Here is a 10,433-nt window from a genome sequence, read left to right as displayed (position 1 = left end):
TGTGCAGCAAAAGGCTTGATGAAGTTCAGGACCTCGACAGGAGCTGCTGATCCTGAGCTATCCAGTGGAGCCCTAGGTACAGTCACATGTATTCCTGTAAGACAGGCAGAGGGAGATCAGAAGCACTGCAGAGGACAGACAGGGGATGTGAAGACAGAGACGGGGATTGGGGGATGCAGCCATAAGCCAAGGAATCCCAGTAGCCACCAGGAGACAAAGAGGGCCTCTCCAGGGCCTCCGGAGGGAGTGGGGCCCGCTGGCACCTTGATTCCACACTCCAGACTACAGAGTAGCAAGAGGAGACATTTCTGTTGTTCTCAGCCGCCTAGTTTGTGATTTGTTACAGCCACCCCAGAACGTGAATACCCTCCCTCACATGCCTCAGCTGAGACGGTCGGAACCAGAGGGCAACTCGACACACCCCATCTCCGTGCTGCACTTGGGCTGCCTCCCAGCATGGCGGTCCCAGCAGTCAGCTTTCACAAAAGTGCTGGCCTCCCAGAGGATGGTTCCCGGTGCAGGAAATCAGGAGCTCCAGGCATTGAAGAGGAAGTTACCCAGCATTGTCCCTCCCACCCCTGAGCAAGGTTCAGGGCCAGCCCCGACACTGGCCGAGGGAAAGGAGCCCATGAGAAGACAGCAAAGTGCCCACTCGGACGGGGCATGCCGGGTTCCTCCTCCCCTCACGCCACCCTGTGAGAAGTGACCCCCGGCTTCCAACCGCAGACCATCCACAGAGCTCAGTGGGTCCCTTCTCCACATCCTCAACCCTACAGCCAAGTCTTCAGTGCCCAGGACCCTCTCAGAACAGGAGTGTGTGGATCACGCGATAAATCTAGAACGTAACTTAACACACATAACATGGCTTTCTTTCAGGTTTGTCTTTAAGAAGCCAGTTTTATTAATTTCCGGAGAAGGAAATGAAAGAAGATGCCACAATGACAGCATCCGCAGAACAGCTTCAAAATCACACAAACAGACAGACTCATGAAGGTGACATCGCAAAGCTGGAACGGCGTGGGGCAGACGCTGGGCTGCGGAGGGGGCGACGCGAAAGCTGCGTTCCCTGGTTCCTTCCCTCCTCCTCCCACTCTCTCTGCTTGTATCACGCTGTAGTGGGGCCTGGACCTGCTTGTTCACCCCACAACCGATGCACCTTTGTTGTCGCTCCTTCTAACTGCATTGTCCTTATAAAGAATTTGGAGAAGCGATTAAGGTCATATTAAAAGCAGTTGGGGCATGACGCACAATGCACGTCACGTCGCAGATGCACGTCACGACGCAGATGCACGTCACGACGCAGATGCACGTCACGACGCACAATGCGCAGCGTGACGCAGAATGTGCGGCGTGTCACAGAATGCACGTCATGATGCACAATGCGTGGCGTGACGCACAATGCGAGGCATGACACACAATGCACGGCACAGCCAACAAGCAACAATGAATCCTTTGAACACACCTTCTCCATGCGCATCTAGGAAGGAGGCTGAGTGCTCAGCGGCACTGTGCTATTATTAATCAGAAAATTTGAAGGTGCTTTTTGAGAATTAACTCCAGAGCTGCAGAGCTACACATCATTATCAGTACACCAGCTTATATTTTGTTCAGCTTCACAATTTAGTAAGTGCCTAATTTCTTTCTCAGCACTCGGTGAGGAAGGTGTTCTCGTTGGTTAAGAACGCAGCAGCGGCCGGGTGCGGTGGCTCACTATAATCCCAGCACTTTGGGAGGCCGAGGCGGGTGGATCACAAGGTCAAGAGATCGAGACCATCCTGGTCAACATGGTGAAACCCCATCTCTACTAAAAATATAAAAAAATAGCTGGGCATGGTGGCGCGTGCCTGTAATCCCAGCTACTCGGGAGGGTGAGGCAGGAGAATTGCCTGAACCCAGGAGGTGGAGGTTGCGGTGAGCCGAGATCACGCCATTGCACTCCAGTCTGTGTAAAAACAGCGAAACTACGTCTCAAAAAAAAAAAAGAAAGAAAGAAAAAAGAATGCAGCAGCAAGGTAGAGGGAGGCTAACCGCTCGCCCTCTGCTTATTCTCAGCCGTAAACAGCTTGCAGGGGGGACAATCTTCATTGTTCACGGAGAAGCAAATATGACCGAGATCAGAGTTGCAAGAGCCAAGCAATTTGTCTTTGTTCCTGAATCCACTCTGTGCCGCCCAGGGAGAGATAGTAACACTGACTTCTGAACAGTGCTTTTCTCGGATCCCCTCCGAGCAGTCTGAGGGCGATGGATCAGGGGTGCTGTGGGGGCTGAAACCTGCACTTGGCAGGATGTCTGTGCAGTCGTGACAGCCTGGTGGAAAGCCTGGGAGCGTGGGGCATCCTAATCGTCCTGAGAACTCCGGGAGGAGGATGCGCCGCCGTGTTCTACGCCGTCGGGACAGAGCTGGGACATGCAGGCTGCGGGGAATGAGCACACAGCAAAACACCATGCGGCGCTGCCCAGGTCTGTACTTCTCATCCAGGCAGGGCTCGTCCCCCTGGGCAAGTTGGGCTCGTCCCCCTGGGCAACTGTCTGGGGGCAGTTTGGATTGTCACAGCTGGGGAGGGGTGAGAAGGGTGCTGCTGGCATCCGTGAATGAACGGAGACTGGGGATGCTTCTAGGCACCCTGCAACGTACAGGGCAGCCCCTGCCACAGAGAATTGCTGGGCCCAGAGTGTCAACCGAGCTGAGGTTGAGGAGCCCTGGCTTAGCGGCTTCGCCTGTTAGGAACGTGTTAATCCACTGGCCTGGGTGAAACAGATGCCAGAATCAGTCCCCATTTTTCAGTTGAAGACGATCCAAAATAGAAACCTCAGTTAGTCTCTAGGTCACACCCTTGAGGTGAGTTTACAACCATGGGAGCGAACCAGCAAAAAGGAGCCTCCAGGTCATACCCTCTGTGAGTGCGACAACCATGGGAGCAAACCAGGAAAAAGGAGCCTCCAGGTCACAGCCTCGGTGAGTGTTACAACCATGGGAGCCAACCAGCAAAAAGGAGACTCCAGGTCACACCCTTGGTGAGTGTGACAACCATGGGAGTGAACCAGGAAAAAGGAGCCTCCAGGTCACACCCTTGGTGAGTGTTACAATCATGGGAACAAACCAGCGAAAAGGAGAGTCCAGGTCACACCCTTGGTGAGTGTGACAACCATGGGAGTGAACCAGCATAAAGGAGCCTCCAGGTCACACCCTTGGTGAGTGTTACAATCATGGGAGCAAACCAGCAAAAAGGAGAGTCCAGGTCACACCCTTGGTGAGTGTGACAACCATGGGAGTGAACCAGGAAAAAGGAGCCTCCAGGTCACACCCTTGGTGAGTGTTACAATCATGGGAGCGAAGCAGCACAAAGGAGCCTCCAGGTCACACCCTTGGTGAGTGTGACAACCATGGGAGTGAACCAGCAAAAAGGAGCCTCCAGGTCACACCCTTGGTGAGTGTTACAATCATGGGTACGAACCAGGAAAAAGGAGCTTCCAGGTCACACCCTTGGTGAGTGTGACAACCATGGGAGTAAACCAGCAAAAAGGAGCCTCCAGGTCACACCCTTGGTGAGTGTGACAACCACGGGAGTGAATCAGCAAAAAGGAGCCTCCAGGTCACACCCTTGGTGAGTGTGACAACCAGGGGAGTGAACCAGCAAAAAGGAGCCTCCAGGTCACACCCTTGGTGAGTGTGACAACCAGGGGAGTGAAGCAGCTAATAGGAGCCTCCAGGTCACACCCTTGGTGAGGGTTACAACCATGGGAGCGAACCAGCAAAAAGGAGCCAAGACAGGCGGGCGGGGCATCCAGGAAGGCCCCAGAAGCTACCGCACTGACAGGATATCAGTCACGTGATTGTAGCCCAAGCAGAATAATCATCTCAGATGAGTGACGGCCGTCAACCCAGGGAGGTTCAAGGAGAATTTGTCCTGGACCCTGACGGGACCAACATTTTATCAATAACCTGGGCAAAGGTGTGGTAGCAAAGTTAATGACATTTTCAAATTGAAGAAAGCATGGAGGGATACTTAAGATAGGCTATGGCCAACCAAGTATTAATTTGCAGGGACGAATGTGAAGTTCTGCCTTTGGGTGCAGAGCATGCAAGGCCTCCCTCAACAAAGCTCTCGTGGTGGAGACTTAGTCACCTCATACAACTGCAAGACCGAAGGAGAATTGTAAGCTATGTTTACAATTGTACCTATGTTGATATAATAATCATATTGGACCTGCTATAGTGATTTACAAATCACTTTCATATACATTTGCTTGTTGAATCAAGCCTACATAAACTCTGAGACAAGAGGTGACAGGTATATTTAAACCCACCTTATAGAGGGGGCTTAGGGAAGCCTGATGACTTCCCAAGAGAATAAAGCAATAGCAGAGCTGGGTTTAGAAACTGGGTGTTTTGTTCCAAATTCCATGTTCTCTCTGTGGCCAGAGTCCCAGGAGAGGCTGCACGGGTGTTTGGTGGCCGAGGGGAGCCCTCCCTACTGCTCAGCCCAGCACCTGTGTGTGCTGCCTGCCATCAACTCCTGGAGGATGTCGCCAGCCCTGCAACCTGCAGGAGGGGCCACGCTTTCCAAGCCACAGCTCTGCTGATGTAGGAAGACATCAGCAAGGTCCACACCTGAGACGCTGCTATGGTTCCACGGGAAATCCCTGCCTTAAATCCTAGTGAATGAGGCATGGAAGGGGCATAAGTTTACATTTACTTTTTAGCCATTTTGAAAAGCACACACAATCAAACACTAAAAAGGATAAAGTCCCCTTGTAAAGTGACTTTTCACCTGACTTTACAACCCTTGCCTCCTCCACCTCCTCCTCTTTCTTCCTCTCTCTCTTTCCACATATATGACACACAGGTATTTGGAATCATACTGCATATAATCACAAATGATTTATGATGGGACGATGGTATGATCATTTTTCAATGTAATTCACATTTAGAGCATTGTGTTAAATACTGCAGAGAATCGCATCTTATGATTGAACAATCATGAATGTAATCAATGACTTCTACAACATTTAGTTTCTGGTTTTTTACTGTTAAGGATGACACTGTGCATTGACTTTCATTTGTGTTTTTATTTTGCTTGGTTGTTCTTTCTCTCTTTGAATTCTCACCTTTGGAGCTACACCTGTGTCTAGAATGTTCTTTCTCTCTTTCGCTTGGGCAGCTCTGATTTCTCACGAAGGACGGTGAATGGCTGTCGGTCTTTGATGTCAGTGTTGTCTCAGGCAGCCTTCATCACCTCTGGATTTCTAAAGGCAGCGTCTGATCTTTTCCCCAGTGCTGGAGGACACAGGAGGTAACTAACTGACTTTTCCAAAACCGTTTCCCCATCCTTAGAATGAAGACTAAGCCACTTGATGAGAGCAACAGCCTTTAAATAAATAATGCAGTTATGTTTTTACATTATTTAATAACGTGTATCAGCTATCTGTAAACTGAAACTCACAATCGGAATGTAAATAAAAGAATGTGACAGAATCATTTTTGCTGTTAGTTTGTACGTTTTTCTCCCCATAGTTCTCCCCTTTTCTGTTTCCGGCTCCAGCGCACAGCCAGGCGTCATGCTGGTTTGCCTAAGAGGACATCTGTGGCAGGCTGGTTAGCTGCCCTTCCTGGCTTTCACTTTCCAAAAGTCTAAGACAAATGAGGGCTCATCATGGGTGTGCATGCACAGGGGAGTAACTAGAAAGTGATCAGGGTCCAGAAAGCAAAGCAGATCCTTCAGGGGAAACAAAAGCACCTGTGGGCCATCAGAGACAAGAACATGCTCAATGACAGCAGCCAGCCTTGCTAGAGACAGGTCCCAGGCAAGGTCCAGGAGAGCAGCGCCAGCAGCCAGCATGCCAGGAGCATCCAGCAAGAGCTGACATTGATGACCAAAGGAGCATTCCCCACTCCTTGACATGGTGTTGGAGCAGAGGCCCCTTGGAGAACCCTGAGAAGTTCCAATTTCATTTAAGAAAATAGAAATCTGTAACTAGAAAGAGAGCAAGATGGGTTGCAGATGGGGCAGAAGCCATGGCAGGGCTCAGCCATACCTGTCTGTCATGCTTTATGTGAAAAGAAGGGGAAGACCCAAGGGAATGCAGAGGGACATTCAGATTTAATGAACAGGACTCCTATTCTCCTGGAAATATGGTGGCAGCTTAGTTTTGAATCTTCAAAGCTCGCCTCATAGAAACCACAGAGACCAACATTGCAGAAGAGAAGAAGCAGACTGGAAGTGTGATTTCAGCAAGCCACCGTGGCACTTCCTACCCCACAGGAAAGTCCTACTTCCAATCCAGGAAAATCCAGCTCTTTCAAATATAGATTTAAAAACTAGAAAGTACACAGCATCTTTCCTAAGACATTATAAGACAAAAAGATGAATAAAGCAGCATTTTTCTACAAGTAATAAAAACTCGCTATAAAAAATAAAACAAAGTAGATGAGAATGGTAACCCAATATTCCTACATGAATTTTCAAAAATTATTGATACAAAGCAAGGAGTGAAGTAAAAGATAAGCAGAAATTTGCAAATTCAGGAAAGAGATCGTGAGACAATAGGAATTATACCAGAGAGAGTGGTAGAATTACAGAAAGAAAAATAATAAGAATCAACATCATGAAACTGACCATATTGCCCAAAGCAATTTACAAAATCAGTGCAATTCCTATCGAAATTCAAACATCATTTCTCACAGAATTAGACAAAACAATCTTAAAATGTATGTAGAACTGACAAAGAGCACAAATAGCCAAAGCAATCGTAAGCAAAAAGAACAAATCTGGAGGTATCACATTATCAGACTTCAAATTATACTACAAAGCCATAGTTATCCAAACAGCATGATGCCAGTGTAAGAGCAGACACATAGACCAATGGAACAGAATATAGAAGGTAGAAATAAAACCAAATACCTACAACCAACTGATCTTTGACAAAGCATACAAAAATACAAATTGAGAAAATGACACTCTATTCTGTGTGTTCTGATTGCTCCCCCGATTGGCAATTCCCCAATCTCTCTTCCTCTCCTGAGGCCTCTTCATTCCCTGAGACACAACAATATTGAAATTAGGCCATGTAATAACCTTGCAATGGCCCCTAAGTGCTCAAGTGACAGGAAGAGTCACACGTATCTCACTTTCAATCAAAAGCTAGAAATGATTAAGCTTAATGAGGAAGACATGGTGAAAGCTGAGATAGATTGAAAGCTGGGCCTCTTGTGCCAGTTAGTCAAATTGTGAATAAAAAGGAAAAGTTCTTGAAGGAAATTAAAAGTGCTATACTGGCCAGGTGCAGTGGCTCACACCTGTAATTCCAGCACTTTGGGAGGCTGAGGTGGGTGGTCCCAAGGTCAAGAGATCAAGACCATCCTGGCCAACATGATGAAACCCATCTCTACTAAAAATACAAAAATTAGCTGGGAATGGTGACTTTACTTTGCAGGTGATACCCATTTACCATTCTGAAAATCCCATGGCCCTCAAGAACTATGCTAAATCTACTCTGCCTGTGTTCATTAAGTGGAAGAACAAAGTTTGGATGTTAGCACATTTGTTGAGAGCATGGTTTGCTGAATATTTTAAGCCCACTGTTTAGACCTACTACTCAGCAAAAAAGATTCCTCTTAAAATACTACCCCTCATTGACAATGCATCTGGTCAGCCAGGAACTCTGATGGAAATGTACAAGGAGAAGAAGGTTATTTTTAATGCCTGCTTCCACAACATTCATTCTGCAGTCCATAAATCAAGGAGTAATTTTGACTTTCAAGTTTTATTATTTAAGAAGTACACTTTGTAAGGCTATAACTGCCATAAATAGTGATTCCTCTGATGAATCTTAGCAAAGCAAATTGAAAACCCTCTGGAAAGGATTCACCATTCTAGATGCCACTAAGAACATTGTGATTCATGAGAGGAGGCCAAAATACCAACATTCACCTGAGTTTGGAAGAAGTGGATTCCAACATTCATGGATGACATTGAGGGGTTCAAGTCTTCAGTGGAGGAAGTAACTGCAGATGTGGAATTAGAAGTAGAGCCTGAATATGGGACTGAATTGATATAATCTTATGAGAAAACTTGAACAGAAGAGCAGTGACTTCTTACGGATGAGCAAAGGGAATAGTTTTCTGCAATGAAATCTTCTTCTGGTGAAGATGCTGTAAACATTGTGGAAATGACAGCAAGGAACCTGGAATATTTCATAAACGTATTTGATAAGGCAGTGGTAAGGTTTGGGGAGACTGACTCCAAGTTTGAAAGAAGTACTACTAGGGGTAAAAGGCTGTCCATGAGCATTGCATGCTACAGAGGAATGCTTTGTGAAAGGAAGAGTAATGGATGTGGTCAACTTCGCTGTTGTCTTATTTTAAGAAATTGCCACACTCACCTCAGCCTTCAGCAATCACTACCCTGATCAGTCAGCGGCCATCAACATCAAGGCATGACTCCTCACCAGCAGGAAAATTACAAAAGGATTCCTGACCCTTCAGATGATCATTAGCATCCTTTAGCAATAAAGTGTTTTTTAATTGGGGTATGCACATTGTTACTCTTTTTTTGGTACCTTGTTATTGCATACTTAATAGACTACAGTATCATATAAACATAACTTTTTTTTTTTTTTTGAGACGGAGTTTCGCTCTTCTTGCCCAGGCTGGAGTCCAATGGCGGGATCTCGGCTCACCGAAACCTCTGCTTCCCAGGTTCAAGTGATTCTCCGGCCTCAGCCTCCTGAGTAGTTGGGATTACAGGTGTGTGCCACCATGCCCGGCTAATTTCTTTTGTATTTTTGGTAGACATGGGGTTTCACCATGTTGGTCAGGCTGGTCTCGAACTCCTGACCTCAGGTGATCCACCTGTCTTTGCCTCCAAAAGTGCTGGGATTACAGGCATGAGCCACCATGTCTGGCCCTAAACATAACTTGTATATGCACTGGGAAACCAGATATTTTGTGTGGCTCACTGTATTGCCATATTCACTTTATTGAGGAGGTCTAGACCCCAACCCACAATATCTCCAAGGCTGGCCTGTATGGATCTCATTTACTCTCCATAACAACATGTGACAATGGAAAATCTCAGAACTCTCACAGATAAGAAAACTTAGGCTCAGACAGATATAGGGAGAAGAGTGAAAATCCCCAAACCACCTTCCCCGTCTTCTTCCTCAGGGCTCATCCCTAATCGTCCAGTGCTGTGCCATCCGGGTATTTTTCAGTGAGTGCACAGTCATGACTATGCAGGAAGGCAGAGGATTGCTCTGGGCAGGAGGCCTGATCCACCCCCAGAAATGGTAGCCAGGCCCCTTGGGGTGGCTTCCTGCAGCAACCTTGTCACCATGGTAACCAGAAACTGGTCTGATCAGTCCTAGTAGCAGCAGAGTAGGAAGACGGCTGGAGATCATCAGAAGAAACCCAAAATGTCACAGACCCAGAAATGGAAGCCAGGAAAGGTGTGATTATCCTTATCACAGTTAACGATGATCCTCAGGGCTCGCCACCAGGATCAAACTAGCCACCATTGCCTGAGCTCTGCAGGCAGCTGATCTGCAGCGCTGCGCACGTGGGACCCTCTCCTTGAGGGGTGCGTGGCCTTGGGCAGGCAGCCTCTTGCCCTCTTGCTCACATTCCCACCACCAGGCAATGAGGGCCTCCACCCCACGGAGGAGGTGGGCCACACACCCCCGTGTTCACTGCAGCCACCAGGGTGCTCACTTTAACCCGGCAGTCACTGAATTGAACAAGGCACAGGTGACCCCTCTTTGGGAGCAACCTCCAACCCAAGCACCCTGCAGCTGACCCAAGTCCCCACCCCGGAACTCTTCCACAAGTGTCGGACAACTCTCAGTGCTGACTGGTTTTAGCTCAAGACCCTTTGAGTTTTAAGACCTTCCGCAAAACTCTTTGCAAATATAGCCCCATGAGTGTTGAAAAATAGCCCCTTCCCCTGCCAATCCCGTGATAAGGGAGCCTAAGAGTCTGATCTCATCTCAACCAAGGCTGTGCACTGAATCACCCAGGTGTTCCCGACCGATATTGCCATAAATGGGTGTGGTGGAGGTGGTGTGTGTGTGTGTGTGTGTGTGTGTTTTGAAGCATCTGCAGTTGATTAATGTATGGCCAGGGAATCACTGCTCTAGTGGAAAACTTACCAGGCATAGAAGCAGGAAACGAGGCTGTCAGGAACCTGAGGGAGCAGGACAACTTCCCAGCCTGTGTCTTTATCCATCAAGGATAGTTGATGGAACAGAGCAGATTCAGAGACACACTCCAGGGATGCTGGAGGCTGGGTATGAGCCTGCCTCTTCAAGACAGCCCAGTGCCAGCATTTCCCAATTCACAGCAGGGGAAGTTAGTGGACAGAATTGACCGATTTTAACTTTTGGTTTCTTTTCTCTGATAATTTCTTGGCCTTGGCTTCTTCTGAAATTCCTCTTTC

General features: G+C 47.8%; 1 long non-coding RNA gene across 1 annotated transcript; it reads left to right on the top strand.

Moving 5' to 3' along the window:
• The first annotated feature begins 1,454 nt into the window (after positions 1-1,454).
• On the top strand, positions 1,455-10,023 carry LOC118143734 (uncharacterized). The gene is made up of 3 exons (XR_004728119.3): positions 1,455-1,623; positions 2,053-4,157; positions 5,163-10,023. It is a non-coding gene; the product is annotated as an uncharacterized LOC118143734 (long non-coding RNA).
• Positions 10,024-10,433: the final 410 nt, after the last annotated feature.

The sequence above is a fragment of the Callithrix jacchus genome, chromosome 11 (assembly GCF_049354715.1).
Source record: "Callithrix jacchus isolate 240 chromosome 11, calJac240_pri, whole genome shotgun sequence".
Classification (NCBI taxonomy): domain Eukaryota; kingdom Metazoa; phylum Chordata; class Mammalia; order Primates; family Cebidae; genus Callithrix; species Callithrix jacchus.
Note: the sequence above shows the minus strand (reverse complement) of the source record. Positions and strands in the feature narration are given on the sequence as shown.